Genomic DNA, 16961 nt, shown 5'->3' on the forward strand with positions numbered 1-16961 from the left:
ACTCCCTGTCTCCAGCTCTACTGATGCTATTCTGGGCAATGTTCAGGGAGTAGAAGGAGTCTGTTGTGTTGTATGGCAACTGTTTTGTTTTGCCTGCTTGGAGCTTGGTTAGTAACGTGGCCTGCTCTTAATTTGTTTTGTTTCATTATTCCCTGCTTGTCCTTTTAGGGACAATACAAGTGGTAATCCTTTTCAGACCAGCAGCTTAGGGCTGTCTGGGTCTTTCAATGCAGCTGTTGCAGTGCTTTTTCTCTTGTAGCTTCCAGCTGTTGCCATAGAGACTGGTAGCAGAGATGTACAGAATAAGGAGGTGATGAGGAGCAGTGACTCAAACAGAAGTGCATTGAGCTTGTGGTGCCAAGCTGGCTGCATTCAGCTGACTGGGGAAACCTGGGGTCAGTCAGACTGACAGCTGTTTTACAGCATCTTTGCTTTACCTCCTTCCACCTTGCTGTCACACACATGTATTTTAGGAAATGGGAGTTCTTTATGTGGGAAAGGAAGAAGTCCAAACTCAGAAATGTGAATATCTGCAAGACAAGGGTGTACAAGTCAAGGAGCAACAAGTCGGGAGCTATTGTGTGCATTCAGTCAAAACTGAATCTGAAATGCTGAGTAACAAGTACAGTGAGTTCTTCAGTCACCTGCAAACAAGTCATACAGATAGTCTGATAATTTTGAGCAATATGTATGTGCAGGAAGCTGTAATGACCACAGTAATACACATAAATAAATCAGCAATGTCTTTGAGAATGGATTGCCCCTTTTAACCAAGAATTACAAAGAATAAACTACTTCTCCGTATTACTTCTCTTATTATGAAGAATAAACTACTTAAAATGAATAAGGTTGGAAAGCTCACCTTTCTTACTGAAATGTTGACAAACAAATTATCATTTCTAATACTTTTGCTGCTTCAGAAGACTTTTCCAATGCTATCTACTTTACTCAGATGCTCTAGAAGTATGGTTGAGCACTTTAGCTATGCAGAAAGCTTGTTTGACAGGAAGTACTGTCTATTCTACATTATTATCAATTGCTAAAACATATTTGAAAATGCATTCGTGTTCATCTAATGTTTTTAACATGTATGTGCAGGTCTGTCTATAATCTTCTCTATGGCACATACTCAAGAATCTATTTCCTGAATGATAGTAATTGATTTACTCCTTTTTAAAATAAGTTTGCTGGTTTAAGGGCATATGAGGACAAGACAATTTTGAATGTTAAGCCCAGTAGAAAAAAGGAGGGTGTAATGTCATTGTACTATGAGAAATGATAACAAAGAAGACAAAAATGATTTATGTCCTGGACTGTACACATACTTTCTCCACAAACATTTGACCTAGTGAATAGAAAAGTGATTGTCTTCTCACTCTTCATTCCAACTTGCTTTTGCTGTATAGTCAGTAAATATGATATTATCTGACCTCAAAGAAACAGCAGTAAAAAATTTGATGTGAAGACTCATGATAATTGTGTTGCACGTGCTTGGGAGTTAATTTGGTACAGAAGTAGTACTGATGTTTTAACCATAATGAGGATGTAACTGAGTCAAGGTTGGGAGAGAGGGATAATATTTTAGTAGTCTGACTGACATCATGGGGAAAGTGGTAAGTCACAAGCCATAGAAGCTCTTTATCAGATCTGAATAGTCACAGTGAAAAACAGTATACTTGTACATTCTCTGGAGCAAAAAAGCCCTCAGAGTACATAAATCTTTTAATGTTTCCATATTTAAATGTCAGTGGAGTATTTTTAATGTCCTTTAAACCATTCATTTCCACTGCACAGCTGGGAAGGGGAGTAAGTAGAAACAGTTTTCTTGAACTAGAAATTCTGCAAAATAAACACCAGATGGAGCCAGAAAACCACATATTAAAATTTCTGTTTATGATTTACTTTGTTTAAGCCTCAGATTTTAATTTCCTTTCTGACAATTTTCTTTTTTTTTTTACCTTAGTAAAATATCTATTATATCAACCTGTGATGTGGTTGTAATGTTTCTGAAAAAAAACAAAACCTTTTACAGGTTTTTTTTGGCTTGCTGTGGGATGTGCACCATCTTAGTACATAGCAGACCCAGAATGTATTAGACACACAATAAATATAGAACAATATGAAATAAGAAACCAGAATTACAAGACAATCAGCTTATCAAAAACTGTACAGAACTTACCACCCTTAAATATATCAAGTATAACTACATGCTTGAAAAAAAAAATGAAAATGCTTTTCAGTTTTCACTTCCTCAAACATTTTCAGTGGTAGTGAAGTATGCTGTTAACTAAAGCTTGTTGAATATATATTTTTCATAATAACTTCCTCTACCCACTCTATCCCCTCAAATGCTGTAATCCAGAGATCCTGTGGAGTTCTCAGATCAATAGTTTTGTTCATTTTTCATTGAAAACATGAGATTTCACTGACTCGCTACGCAAGTCTGAAATTTAAGGCCAAGTTTTCAAATGCAGTTACTAGCTAAAAGAGAGAGTTGTTCTATGGTCATTTATACTGACCCATCTGAAACCTAATTTTTATACAGAGCACTATGAATTTCAAAAAAATTTCCTAATTTCACACACACACACACACAAAAGAAAAAGAAAGAAAAAAAAACAACAAGACAGTTCTCCTAAAACAGGCTGAAGTTAAAAATAAAAATTAAAATTAAAAAGAGTATTTTAGAAGAAAGAAAATTATTTTTTCCTCATAATGTATGCAAAAATACTTCAGTATTCTTTACGTTGACTATGCACCTGAATTTGTCAAACACTGTGTGGACAAATTTTCAGGGGCCAAGAGTACAACTTAGCTCTTAGTCCTGAGACACCCTGCAATGTTTGCTCCTCTCTGCTGCCCCAGTAGCAATGGGCAGTGAGCTTCAGAGCTTTCTCTTGTCTGAAAAGCTCCCTTTTCTGGAAACAGGGAAGCTTTAGAGCATGAGGAGAATGATCTGTAGGAAAAACAAAAAAGATAGAACCTACAGAAGATCCCTGAGCAGCAGAGTTGATGGGCAGCATTATTCCCAAATCAGAGTTTAGGGATCTGTCACAGTCCTGAGGTGATGAAACCTTCATAGACTCTTGCATAGCATAATGAAAATTGATCGCTTCTGTATTTTCCAATAAAAAGATAAGATATTCCTTGTGCTAGTGGCATGGTCTGTATGACAGGTTCAATCTATCATGCTAAAAAATTAAGACTTACTCCCTTTTAAGGTAACACCACAAGTTACAAGTATATACCTTTGAATTACATTTCCCTGTGCTATTCTCCTTGCATACCATACAGATGGTTATAACTCATCTGTATAATTTCTTAATAACATACATTCTAACTTGGTCTCATTTAGCTTTCAACTGTATTTTAGTCAGGAACTAAAGCAGGTTGCTTAAGAGAGTTTGTGCCATCTCTATCTGTGTAGGTTTTCAAGTCTCTATTGGATAAAGCCCTGTGCAACCTGATCTAAGCTCAGAGCAGCTGCTTAGAGCTGGAGATTGGTCTAGAGATTTTCTGTCATGTCTTTCCTCACGATTTATCCTATCCTATGATTTTACTATGCTTTCTCTTTAAATCCAGTATTTCTTTCTCCTTCCTTCTAGTGGAGGAAACAGATTTTTCAGTGTCACCAAATCTTGAATCCAAAAATCTTGAAATACTTGTCTACTGTTCCAGCCAAAGTACAAATCTACCCAGTAAATCTTCCAGTGTGTAAAGAAATGAAAAAAAAAGCCTCAACTCCTAAAGCTTTTTAATTTATATTTAGACATGTAATGGAGTGTCTTGAATGCAAATGAATCATAGTTTTTAATTTTCGCCTGCAACTAAAAGATCCAGAAATGCTCTCTAAACAACTCCTTCACCTGCTAACTGAGGTGTTCATATAAATATGTGCCCCTGGGACAAGGAATTCAAGAATGTTAAAGGCTAATTTAAGCAAGAAATTTTTGAGCACTGATAGCTTTTAGCTCTGGCTGCTGAACTATGGCCTGTTAAGGGCAGTGGTATGAGAAGCACCTTAATTTCCCAGTGATCACAGAGAGGCATAATTGCATGAAAATATAATAAACATGTCATGAATTCCTCTCTGTGCCAGACCTACAGAGGTCACAAGTGTTGATTGCAGAGATTCAGCTCACAATGTCATGCTGCTCATGTAGTTGTAGGAGCTCATGGTTCAGCTACTCAAGTTTTGGTTTGGAGACAATTGTCACAATCACATCAGGTATGAGACAGTGGGAAAATAGCCCTATCAATTATAGGATGGCAGCAATCCAAGCATACTAAGTTTCTGGAATAACATTACAGCTTTTTAAGAATTCAAGTCCTACCAAATGTGCATGAAAATGAGCAAAGAAAATCTTATTTATAGCTAAGCTTACTTGCTACTGCTGGGTAGCACTTGCCTGAGTACAGTAGGCTCTGCCAGACATGGATTTGGAGACAGAGGCAGGAGAAACATTCTGGGGTCCTCCAAGCTTTGGATCAGGGACTACTCCAGTGCTTGCTCCTGTCCAGATTAAGACTGCAGCTGTCCTGATTGTAGTCACAGCCCAGCTACCTGCTCAGCCAGGTCTCTGCCTCATTAGGACATGCTGGACCACCACTCTCACTGCCCAGCATTCTCTGCACACCCACCTGGCAGCCCACTGCACTTTCCCTGGGCTGCTACTTTGCTCTTCTGAGCCAGAGGGCAATCGCTTATCCATAAGAGAGAAAGAAAATAAGTCATCTGAGCACACTTTGCAGAAGAAAAGTCAGAACAGCTATAAAAAGAAGATGTATGTGATATAATTGTAAGCATATGATTAGAACGTGTCTGGTAGACCACCTGAGATTTACATACAGCTATATATTTAAGGTGTGAGTGGGGAGAGTATTTATTGTGCAGGATGAGTACTGCTCTCACTGGTGCTTTCTTCTTCATTAGCTGTTCTTTGTCACAGCTGGTTCTCTGGCAGAAAACCAAGTTCAAAAAAGCTTTGGAGGTGAACTCAAGAGCTCACTCATTTTCTCAAGTGCAGAAGAAGTACATGCTTTTAAGGCTATGTTAAATTAGACTGTAATTTGGCATAAATCTGTGCTGGGGCTGGAAAGAGCAGTCCTTGTCCTCTCTCACTTGGAGCACCTGAAAAATAGGTCCTACTTAAAGAAACATCCTTTACCCTACTTAGCCTAGCTCTTCAGGTGACTGAAAATCAAAATGCAAGGTCTAGCACCTATGTTGTGGCAACTCCTGCTATTGATACAAGCTGGGTGATGTAAGAATGGAGCACAGGCCTGCAAAAGATGGACTTGGGGGTATTGGTAGATGGCAAGCTGGGCATAAGCCAGCAACATGCCCTGGTAGCCCAGAAAGCCAATTGTATCCTGGACTGCGTCAAAAGAAGTGTGGCCAGCAGGGCGAGGGATGTGATCCTGTCCCTCTGCTCTGTGCTGACGAAACCTCACCTGGAGTACTGCGTCCAGATGTGGAGTCCTCAGTACAGGAGAGATGTGGGCCTGTTGGAGTGCTTCCAGAGGAGGGCCACGAAAATGATCCAAGGGATGGAACACCTCCCCTGCAAAGACAGACTTAGAGTTGGGGCTGTTCAGCATGGAGAAGAGAAGGCTCTTCTTCAGGGGAAACCTGAGAGTGGCCTTTCAGTATCTAAAGGACTATAAGAAAGCAGGGGACAGATTCTTTAGCAGGGTCTGCTATGATAGGAAAAGGGGAAATGGTTTCAAACTGAAGGAGGGAGTTTGGGACTGGACATAAGGAAGAAATTTTTTACAGTAAGACTGGTGAGACACTGGCACAGGTTGCCCAGGGAAGTGGTGGATGCCCTGTCCCTGCAGACACTCAAGGTCAGGCTGAATGGGGCTTTGAGCAACCTGGTCTAGCTATGGGTGTCCTGGTTCATTCTAGGGGAGTTGGAGATCAGATGGCCCTTAAGGATCACTTCCAACACAAATGATTCTATGATTCAATGAAACAGCTGCTTGTGTGACAGATGCCTGGAAAAGTATCAAAAGTATGTATTATCCTTTTGGTGATAATAAGGGTTTACTAATATCACCATAATTTGTGAAGTCCTTAGACATATGGCGTTTCAGACTGATGATCAACAGATGGTGCTATTTTCTCAAGTTAGAACTTAAGAAATATTTTCAAAGTATCAAAAATTTTATCATCCTTTTGCAATCTTTTTATCTCACAGTTAGATACTATTTATTAAAAACCAAATGTCAAGCACTCTTCTTTCCAAAAGTCCAGTGTATTTCATAACAGGCTGAGAATCATTGGCTTAACTGACCCACTTCATCATACTTGGTGGAACAATCTAATTACAGCGTTGCCAAGCAGGTCCTTAAAAAAAAATGAGATTGTCTGTCCAGACTTCACCAAGCTCTGCACTTTCTAACATACAGTTATTTGTTCTGCTTGTCAGAACACAAAACAAAACAAAGTAATTGTATGGTCTGGTGGTTTTTTTTCTTAGATTTCATTTCTTTAAATTATTAGAATAATCTGAATAAGATTGATTGTGGAGTCAGAATATTTTACCAACTCTTCTCCTTACTGTAGCAATACCAAAAAGAGGAGACTTTTAAAAAAGATCCCAAAGTCAGTCAAAAGCTTCTGTCTTGGACAGAATTCCATGTCTACATTGAGTAGTTCAAATGAGTTCGTGGGATGAGTCGCAGCCTGGAGTCCTTTGTCACTGAGGCACTAAATATTCAATTTTGACTCTGATGCAAGGAAATCAAATTTGATGCCATCCTCTGATCCTTATTTTTTTCTTTACAGGCTTTAGTGAAAATGAAAAACCTGCACACATAACACACAAAATTGAGAAACTTGACTTACTTGTTTCAAGTTATTTGATTTTAACTTCCTTTTTTTTATGACTGTCATCATAGTCATGCAAGTGGTCAGGGTTTAAATGATTTAGAAAGTTTAAAAGAAATGTTGTACTGGAACTTCCAAAGTGTCCCTCACTGAACAAAAGAACCCAAATGGCCAAATCTGCTAGGTACAACAGCTACGAATTCTCTTCAACTGCCCTGATCATGCCCACTGTCTGCTGCACCTGGAAGACTCTGATCTCTCCTACTGTACAATTATAGCCCCGCAATACCTCAAGCCTTCTCCTGGATTTGGGGTTTAAGATAAATATTTACATGGAGCCCGATGAGTATTTAGAGTTTCAACAGTTAGTAAAATCTAAAATACTTTATATGCCTTTCTGAGATGCTGCTTTTAATTGTACTAAGGGTTTTCAGTATAATGGCTAGTCTTATTCTCATTAATACTGTTTATGAGAAAGTAAGCATCTGGGGCTAGCAAAAGGAAAGAAAGTAAAAAACAATTTAAGTGAAAAACTCAAATACTTCTTAAATCCCTATAAGAAACCCTTTATTACCACAGATTTTAATGCTTTTTAGCTAACAATAATTTTTATCCTATCAGACCTTCAAAAGCTTCCTAACTATGAGGGCATCTTGACCTCTCTTCAACAGCACTCCAGTGTGTGCTACGTCTCATCTAACAGCTACCCACACAGAATGGAAAATTTACAAGAATTTAATAACCTACAAGCCAAAAAAAATATGGATTTTCCTCTGTGTATACTGATTTTTTAACGATTTGAATGTTTTATCTGTTTTGGCCAATGTGAAGTTACAGAAAGTACACCAATCACTGTGGTTTTAGACAGATAAAATCAAGGATATTGTAGGATCTGAGACTCTAGAGTAAGCAAAGTTTGTTAGTTTTTTTGTTGTTGTTTTGTTTTGGTTTGTTTTTTTTGACAGATTGACCAATAGAAGATCAGTACCATTCTCTATACTTATCTGCAATATGTCATTTAGAACACGTATTTTAGTTCTTTTTCAGTAACTGAGTATTCCCATTTTCATAGATCCATTTAGGTGTGAAGAATGACATCCTTCGCTTCAATAACTTATTTTTTTTAAGATGGACAGATAGATAATCCTCTGTTGTGCTTGGGGGGACATTTCAGCTTCATAGACTTTAAACTCCATGGGTGATGAAATGCAATAGAATTAAAGGCCTAACTCCAGATTACGAGAAGCACTGGGCATTTGAGACCAAATTTAGAAAGGAACTAGTGTTATGCCTTGTCTCTTGAAAGGTTACTGAAATAATACACTGAGAAAATCCATCCAGCCCTAACTTCTCTCTGGTAAAGTTTGAAGAAACAGTAAGGCAAGCTCCTGGCTGCCGTGAATAGACGTTAGTAGTTACACCATCACATACATACACTATTCAAATAGTAAACCATATTCATGTATGTCACTACATAGTATTGTAGATATTTTAACATGGTGTGAAAATCTAAATGTAATTAAATAATTTATGTTCTGATGATCACTCCCAAGGAAGAGTTTAATTTTTTTTGTTTGTTTCAGTTTGAGGCATCTGTTGCTGTTGATATTTAATTTCTGAATGGGAGAGGAATGAATAAGCTCGATGATGAATTGCTGTGTGTATTTGATTCCATGTGCTTGTGGGAGGCTAGACAAAGGTGTCTTAAGAGCTTTGTGAAGTGCTATTATATTGTACAATGTGTACGAGTTCTTCTGAGTCCTTATCATATTGTTCCCTACCTCTGCAAACAATCATTGGCCAGCATTGTAGCGTATATTTTCTGAACATATTATTCCCATTTATCACAGGAGAAAAAAACAGGAAGATGTAAGTGTTCCGGTTTCATCAAAAATGCTTTGTCTTGGCAATATTTTCAACGAAGCATACAATCAGATATTCTTAGTGTGATCCTATGTAGCAATACTTACATATTGATGCTAGGTATCTAATTGGGTGTTTTGGCCTTTTTTTTTTTTTTTTTCTAATTTCATCATACTACTTGTTTCAGGAGATGTGACCCCCATCATTATAGGTCCTGCTGTTTTCCAGGCAGAGCTCCATTCAGAATCCTATTTAGAGAGATTTTTTTTTGATGCTTTATTACATGGAAGCAGAAATTATTCTTCAAATACAAAGACCTGTGCTGCTTAAGAGGCATCTTAACATGTCAGTACTAGTTATGAGTTCTTTTCATGTTAACTCATGTGCTGGTACTTAGGTCAAAGTAAAGAGGTTCTGGCAACATCCATTTTAGAGTGAATATTAATAAAAAATTGATAGTTAATGAAGATGAGGATACAGACTTGAATAACAGGTATTGAATGCATGATCCTGTTGCCTTAGTAACCATTTGTTCCACACTGAGAATTTAACTTAATCCAATAGTTAATGCAAGTTTAACCCTCACATATTCAGCTACTTCCCTATTATAGTAAATTGAAATATTTCTTAGAGTCTGAATAAAACTGCAGGAACAAATGGTAGCTAATTTGTAATATTATAGCAGAACTTTGGCTCAGTTCACTGTTCATGTGTTAAATATCCACATTTTCCCCTATCCTTTTTGTTTAAGATCCCTGTGTATGAGAGTCAAGAGCCTCATTAAAAATCACCTTTTATCTGAGGCTGTTTCTGTGGAAACACACAGGTAAACAAACATCTTTCTAAGGTTGCTGTAAAACAAGGAAACAAATGAAAAACAAAGCAGTTTTTCCCTTCCTGTTCCTTATTTACATCAGATATCTATTTGCATGTGCAATTCTATTATCCATAAAGAAGAAAGAGATCTAGATATAGCTTCCACTTTCTAGCATCTTCCTTGCGTAACCTTTAGCAAATACTAGCGATCCATAGGACTGAAAACTGTGGGTAACAACTAGCAAAAGCAAAGAGAATCTTAGTGTTAGACTAAGAAAGTAACAGAGATTTCTTATTCTTTTTCAACATTTCTATATGGTAAATGTGGAACTAGGGCCATTTCTCAGTTCATGCAGTAGCCTCTCCTCTCATTCTCCTCTCAATTGGATTTCCAAGGAATGAAAATTCCAACAGAAGATTTAAAAGCAATCATGCCATGTCTGGGAGGCTGGGAGCCCAAGGCTGTGGCACACACCATGAGGCACACCACCATCTTAGTGCAAGCACTGCCTCAGATTGTTTAACTATTCCTCTGTCCTCACTGCATACCCAGGGTGTCCAGGTGGTTATCCTGGATAAAACCAAACATCCAAAACTGGAGATGTTTCTCTAATTATGGACCTTTTTCATAGTACAAAGTAATTCATATCTTAATGATAAAAAGGGAGAGAAGGGATTAAACTGCTCCCCTTCACTTCTTGAGCTAACAAGTTAAAACCAGGTATCAGATAAATACCAAGCTCCACATAAATCCATGCCACAGATATATGCTTGTATTGCTCTAGTGTATGAAGGAGTGTGGATTTTGAGTAGTAGAGGGTTGTTAAAGGTTTCACTGTATGAAGTGCATCTGGTGGAGCTTTATCACCAGTCAGAGCAATTTGTGTCAGTACAGCCCAGAATCAGAGAAGCCTCCCTAGATACTGTCCTGTCATTTAGATGTTACCAGATCTGTATCTGTTTTGTTTTTTTTTTCCCCTTCAAAATCTTGTCTTGGTATTGCAAAAGTTTCATTTTCCTTCCCTGTAGAACACTCAGAAGAGCGCAGCTGTGTTGCGCCACATGGCGCTGTTAAGTCTGTTGATGCGCAGCAACACAGGAAACAAGTTCATTTTGAACGGTCTGTCGAGTTGATAGCCTGGACCCCAGGAAGGAATGCTTAAACACGGTCTTCAGAGAGCCTCAAGACTTCTTTATAGGAGGAAAAGTGCCTTTGAGAAAAATAATATATTAACAAGAAATGAAAACATACTTGACTATACAGGAACAGAATTTTGCAAAGGGAAGTGCAGCTGAAATATCCTCTTTAATCCTCCCTAATTTTTCAGAATTATATACAATTATTTTGCCTGCAGAATGTAGGTCTCTCAGAATGTAATGCCTCCAATTAACATCCATGGAAACTACAATCGATAAAAAGAGCACAATAACACTATTTTGTAGAGCCTATTCTCAGCTACAAAACACTATTTTTTGACACAGTCACAACCATTAGCTATGCATTTTTGTCAGCAATGAACAAGAGCCTGTACGCTGCACTCATAACCATCCGCACCAGTGGAAGTGATCCACTGTCACCACTGCTGAGAAGCACAACCTACCTCTTCACTGTGCTCACATCCACTGTTTGATCTCCATAAACATTCAGAAAGCATTGGTGAATGTCAGTAGGTGCCATTTTTTCCACATGGAGGAATTCAGTTCCACACCTTCACTTCATAAGCAAGTACATGTCAAATGCCATTTTGTCAGATTGCCAATCTGCTGCCATCTGTCACATGCCATCAAAATGTGACAGGATTTTGGTGGGAAGGTTCAACCTCTACTGCCATACCACCAACATCTGCCTCTAACATCATGGGCCGACATAACAAAATAGGAGGCATTACTCTCAGAGCTGTCTTCACATATTATTTATGATTTGAATGCTTCAAGACAAGCTGAATAATTTCAGACAAGTCTTATTCTACCTCAAGTGAAAAGGCCTGTAGAAACCTCCAAAAAAAGAAATGTTTTATGTAAATATATCTTATTAGAAGAAATAATTTTGTGACTGTCTTTCATAAATTGCCTTTTTCTTCCATTCCCTCTGTCTGAGGATTCCCAGTAGTTTGCTTGGACTTTTCTGCCTCAGTGTTTCCATTTCCTTTAATCCTTGACATGTATTAAAGACTAAAAGATCAAAAACATTGAGAAGAACCTTTGTTGCAAAACCCAGGCTGCAGATTGGGCAAAACAAGCACATTCTTCCCTTGTATTTGCATACGTTTCTGCATAGGAAGATGGTAAACTACACACAGGCAAAGTGCATTTGTGATGTTTTTTCAGAGATGGCAGCGATGACTATGATGCTTTTTTGCTTCATGTAGCCCTTAAGTTCTTTTTTCAAGCAGGGCGATGAATCATTACTTAAAATGGAAGTGGAAAAAAGCATTCAGAGGATCCCACATGGTTGTAATCTAGTTCTGCAGTCTAACAAAGCTCTTCGGCACACATTGAATTCAAGATGTGAGCTCAAGTACTTGTTACAGTCAGGGGTCACTTCCCACTATCCTACAAATTTACAGGAAAAAAAAAAGGAGCAGGAGGATTTTAATATTTTGCTTTAAAAGCAGGGCTTTCATGTTGTGGTAGAGTTCTGGGTCAGGGTGCTGAAGGACATTCAAATCTATGTATAGTTAGGAATGGCTGCAATGGCAAAGGGTGCTGAAGTGGTGCTACACCACAACTCAACCTCACATTTTCACTCTTTGCAGTAGTGTCATCATTCATATGGTCCTGCACTGAACTAGTTCAGAAACTAAACCAGGGAAAGGCAGATCAGGTTTAGCAGAGAGCAGACCAACCTATTTCTTTGATTCTCTGTTCAAATAAAGGATTTTGGGGAATGGGAAAGCTACCAAAACAGCATGCTGAGTTCCTGTTTCCCTCAGTCCCATGATTACAAGATCTAACTGATTACTGAATATAAAAGGCTCTTCATTTCTTGGAAAATTTGAGTCCATTACATGCACATGTTCTTGCTCTGTTCCCTTTTCATATCTTGCAACAGAGGGAAGTGTAGTTGTTGTTGTTAGCAGAATTTCAGTATGGCTTTGTGTCTACAGACTGCACATCTGTTGGCTGTCAGGTATTATTCAAATTCATTTTTGCTTTGAGAGAGATGTATGGCAACATTTTAGAAGATACTGAATAGCCATCCTTCAATAAAGCTCTCGATGAACATAGAAATCATTGGGGCAGGCAGACAGGCAGGGAGCTGTTCAGAGCCTGCTAGAGTGGGAGTGTGCAAAGGAGTCAGTGAATAGGCTCTTACTACAGAGGGAGACTTTCTTTTCTCTTTTATACTTCCCCCTTGTATTTCTAAGCCTCAGAGAAAAAAAAAATAAACAGAAAAAAAAACACTAACAGCATGAAGGTTAGCAATATTGGAAATGTTGTGGATAAGGCAATGCTGAGGGGTACAAGTGCAGTTGACACAAATGCATTGAAAACTCCCATTAAAGATTCCTGAGCTCCTTGGGGCAATGAAACCTTTCTGTGCTCTGTGCACAAGTGCTGCGATCTGATAAGTCTACTAAATTGTAACACAGCACCAGTGGAAAGAAAAGTGCAGCAAAAAGCTGGCACAGGTCCTTCTTTTGAAGTCAAGTTCCTAGCTGTAATTTTAACTAACTCATTCTAAAGCGAAAGAGCTGTAAATGGTTTCCAGTCCATTAACATGTAATATTTTTTGTCAGCAGATGTCAATACTCTGCCTGACATAATCAGTATAATTAACATCATTTTGCAAATGGGAAAACCCATGCACAGAGAAGTAACGTAGTTTTGTTCGGGACCACTCATTTATCTGACAGTTCCACAATGCACACAACCCAGGAATCTGGAGACTGAAGCCAACATTTGCTGCAAAAGTAACTTACTACAAAGTGCATGTGCATATCTGTACATATAGATGAACACACGCTAGCCAGTATTTTAGAGATATTTGGAAGTGTAACTCCATAGTATTCACTCAGTTCAAGTAATCATCTTCTCAGAAAGGCATTGAGTAGCACAACTATTCAAAAAGGGTTCAGAATAATCTTGTCTCTAATCACTTTCACCATTGTAATCCATTAGAAAACACATCTCAATTGTGCCTTTCATCTTTATTGTTCAAGAGACCTACTGATCTGACATTAATTGATCTGAGCTTGTCTTCAGAATTGCTGATTTGTTTATTCACTCCTAAATGGCTCTAACTAAGTTTTTGCCAGGAATCTTGTAGAATCTGAAATAGGCTTTTTTGATAAATGAATGTGCAGCTTGCATAGTTCCTATAATAATTTTAGATTATTGCTTATCATGTTGGGACAGCCAGGAGATCGGGTGCAGCCAGCATGGGTTCATGAAAGGCAGGTCCTGGTTGACCAACCTCATCCCTTTCTATGATAGAGTGACCCACTTGGTGGATGAGGGAAAGGATGTTGTAGTAGTCTACCTATGCTTCAGCAAGGCTTTTGACACTGTCTCCCACAGTATTATCCTGGAGAAGCTGGCAGCTTGTGGCTTGGACAGGTACACTCTTTGTGAGTAAAGAACTGGCTGAAGGGCCAGGCCCAGAGAGCGGTGGTGAATGGAGTTAAATCCAGCTGGTGACTGGTCACTAGCAACAGGACGAGGGGGGGATGACCTCAAGTTCAGGGAGGTTCAGGTTGGACATTAGGAAAAATTTCTTCTCCAAAAGAGTCATTAGGCACTGGAACAGGCTGCCCAGGTAGATGATGGAGTCACCGTCCCTGGAGGTGTTTGAGAAACATTTAGATATTGTACTATGGGACATGGTTTTGCGGGGAAATATTGGTGGTAGGTGGATGGTTGGGCTGAATGATCTTGGAGGTCTTTTCCAACCTTTGTGATTCTATGATTCTATGTTTGCACGGAAGAGATTAATACAGTAGAGGACGACACTAGACTGTGAGTAAAACGGCTACTTTTAAAAATATTGTATGATAAACATATGTAATTAATCCTTTCAGTGAATCAACTTAGGTAAACTGAAGTTAACCTGCCTAAAATTGTCCCAAAGGTAAAATGAAATCTTTTTTTCCTTTAATAGATGCATTTCGTTTATCACAGACCCAGGAACATAAACTCATTTTGGCTATTTTAAAGAAAAAAATAAATAAGTAATTGTTGAATGCAAGACACTGAGTTACTTTTTATTCTTTCAAGATGATCATATCTGTTATACTCACAAAGGAGTACTTTGAGGTATGAGATGGTAGGTAGCAAGGTAGGGAGGATGATACATTGGGACCAGGAGTTTTGTGCCAGGACTATAAACTTTACTATTTGATTATTTTACTATTATTTATTTTAATATTGATTATTAATATTATTATTCTCCTTTCATATTTAATTTGTCATTATGATAATCTAATTCTCCATTACTTCAAGAGGAAGATTCTGCTTGAAATCACTTTTTCATCCTCTTTCTTTGGATGGTTGTTTGCGATTTCATTGGAAATTATAGCTTAATCGTTTCATGCTGCTGTGGAAGTTAGTCATAGCATAACTTCTCAGGTCCTTCTTTCTCCCTGAGGAGATCACTGTTAATCTTCAAGGAAACATTACAAAAAGATGCAATGGAATGAAATGCTCATAGGGTAAATTTGATCCCATCGTCTACAGAGGAATATCTCAAGGTTAAATCATCACAGATTCTCATTTCTAATGCTATTGTTGGGGTATTAGAAGCAGACTGAGGACTTTTCACAAAGTGAAGTCCATAGTCTGCTGGAGGCATTGGAGCTGGCATCCTTTCTTTTTCAGGAGGTAAACAGAGTTGGTTTGGAGTAGGAGATAAGTATTGTGCTGGCAGTAAGAGACTGAGCTCACTTAAAATCACTCAGTTTGCCCTGCTTGGCAGGCTGTTGTCCTTAGGGATCTGTTAAATCCCAACTCAGACCACTGAAGTTTACCTGACTGTACTCTCCAGACAAAAACAACCTCTTCATTTCCATTCTGAAGCAGCAGCTTTTGTAAAATCTGTCTGGCTACAATCAATTTCAGTGGCCTTATTACCGTCTAATGGCCAACGTGAAAGATTTTGCCATGTTTTTACCTCAGAAAGCTCAGGAAATTTGGTTTCAGAGAGACAGAGAGAGATGGGTATGTTACCAGCAACCTAAATGGACTGGAATTTCAGCTCTCAGCTATGCCATCTTTGGATCTGATTGATCATCTCTCTGTTTTATCTTTTTCAAACGCACTGTAGTGTTACTCTCTGGCATATGTTTTAGATGCTTCAAAGGCAGAGGAGAGATGGCAGACTTATTAGCCACATAAGCAAAATTCTCCTCTTCCTGGGAGAGCACAAAGCTAGTTAAGAAAGAACTTGAGCAGCTAAAATGCCATGGCACAGAAGTGTTCTCCTTCTCTTTCATGCATAGAGTAAGAGACACATTTCCAAGAGATGGAGAAAAACAAAGTCTCTGTGCAGAACCTGGATGCAGTAGAAACAGTTCACATGTACCTATATCCCACAGCACTGGCTTTTGTGAAGTGAAATCAGACAGTGTAAGATGATACATATAGGGATATTCATGGCATTTGATGAAACTATATTTATAAAATTATTTTAAGACTTTATGACTACAGTGTTATTGATTATGAGCCAGAAAATACATCCTGCTTATTTCCCGTCATAAAGAGAAATATAAAAATTCCCATCTGCCAGTAACTCAGAACGACTCCTGGAACTGTAATGTAACGGACATCTCAGGCTCAAGAACACAAAGCCTAAATATATCACTCCATATGTAAATGGTAATGTATGAATATCAAGTATTTGAATGTGACAGATGATGTTTTGTCAGATTCTACTACGGCCAAAATTTACCTTGACAAATCTTCGTTTGTGCTTATGGGTAATTTCAGTATTTACTGAGGCTCCAAGTGTCCAAAGTAGCGCACACATTCTTCACATTCTTGCTTTCACCCCGTCAATAATGATTCATCTATAAAACATTCACTGACAGCAAATGAATAGGCACAACCAGAGCCAAGAGCCTTGACCACAGAAGTATTTTCTTCATTACTGCTAAACTGGCCTAAGTTCCCAACAGTTTATTTCATTACAAGTCTGCAGGCAGACCCTAGATTTATTCTATCAACCTTTGTTGATCCACTAAGCATAGAAGCCGGAAAGAGTGGAGGAGTAGTAGATATCTTGCACTTTTCATTTAGAGTGTTATTTTTCTCTCATGTTTTTCCTCTAGGTTTTCTCTTAAGACAAAGTTAAAAGGCACATTTCAATCAACCAGGCTGATGTTGTCAAGCTTATACTGAATTCCTGGGGGGTGGAAAAAAGCAACAAAACTTTCTGCTGTAAAGTCAAATACAGAACTCTCTGCTCCAATTATGTTAATCAGGAATCTATCTGGAGGATGGTAATAAAGGC

This window comes from Numida meleagris, chromosome 1 (genome assembly GCF_002078875.1).
Source record: "Numida meleagris isolate 19003 breed g44 Domestic line chromosome 1, NumMel1.0, whole genome shotgun sequence".
Lineage (NCBI taxonomy): Eukaryota > Metazoa > Chordata > Aves > Galliformes > Numididae > Numida > Numida meleagris.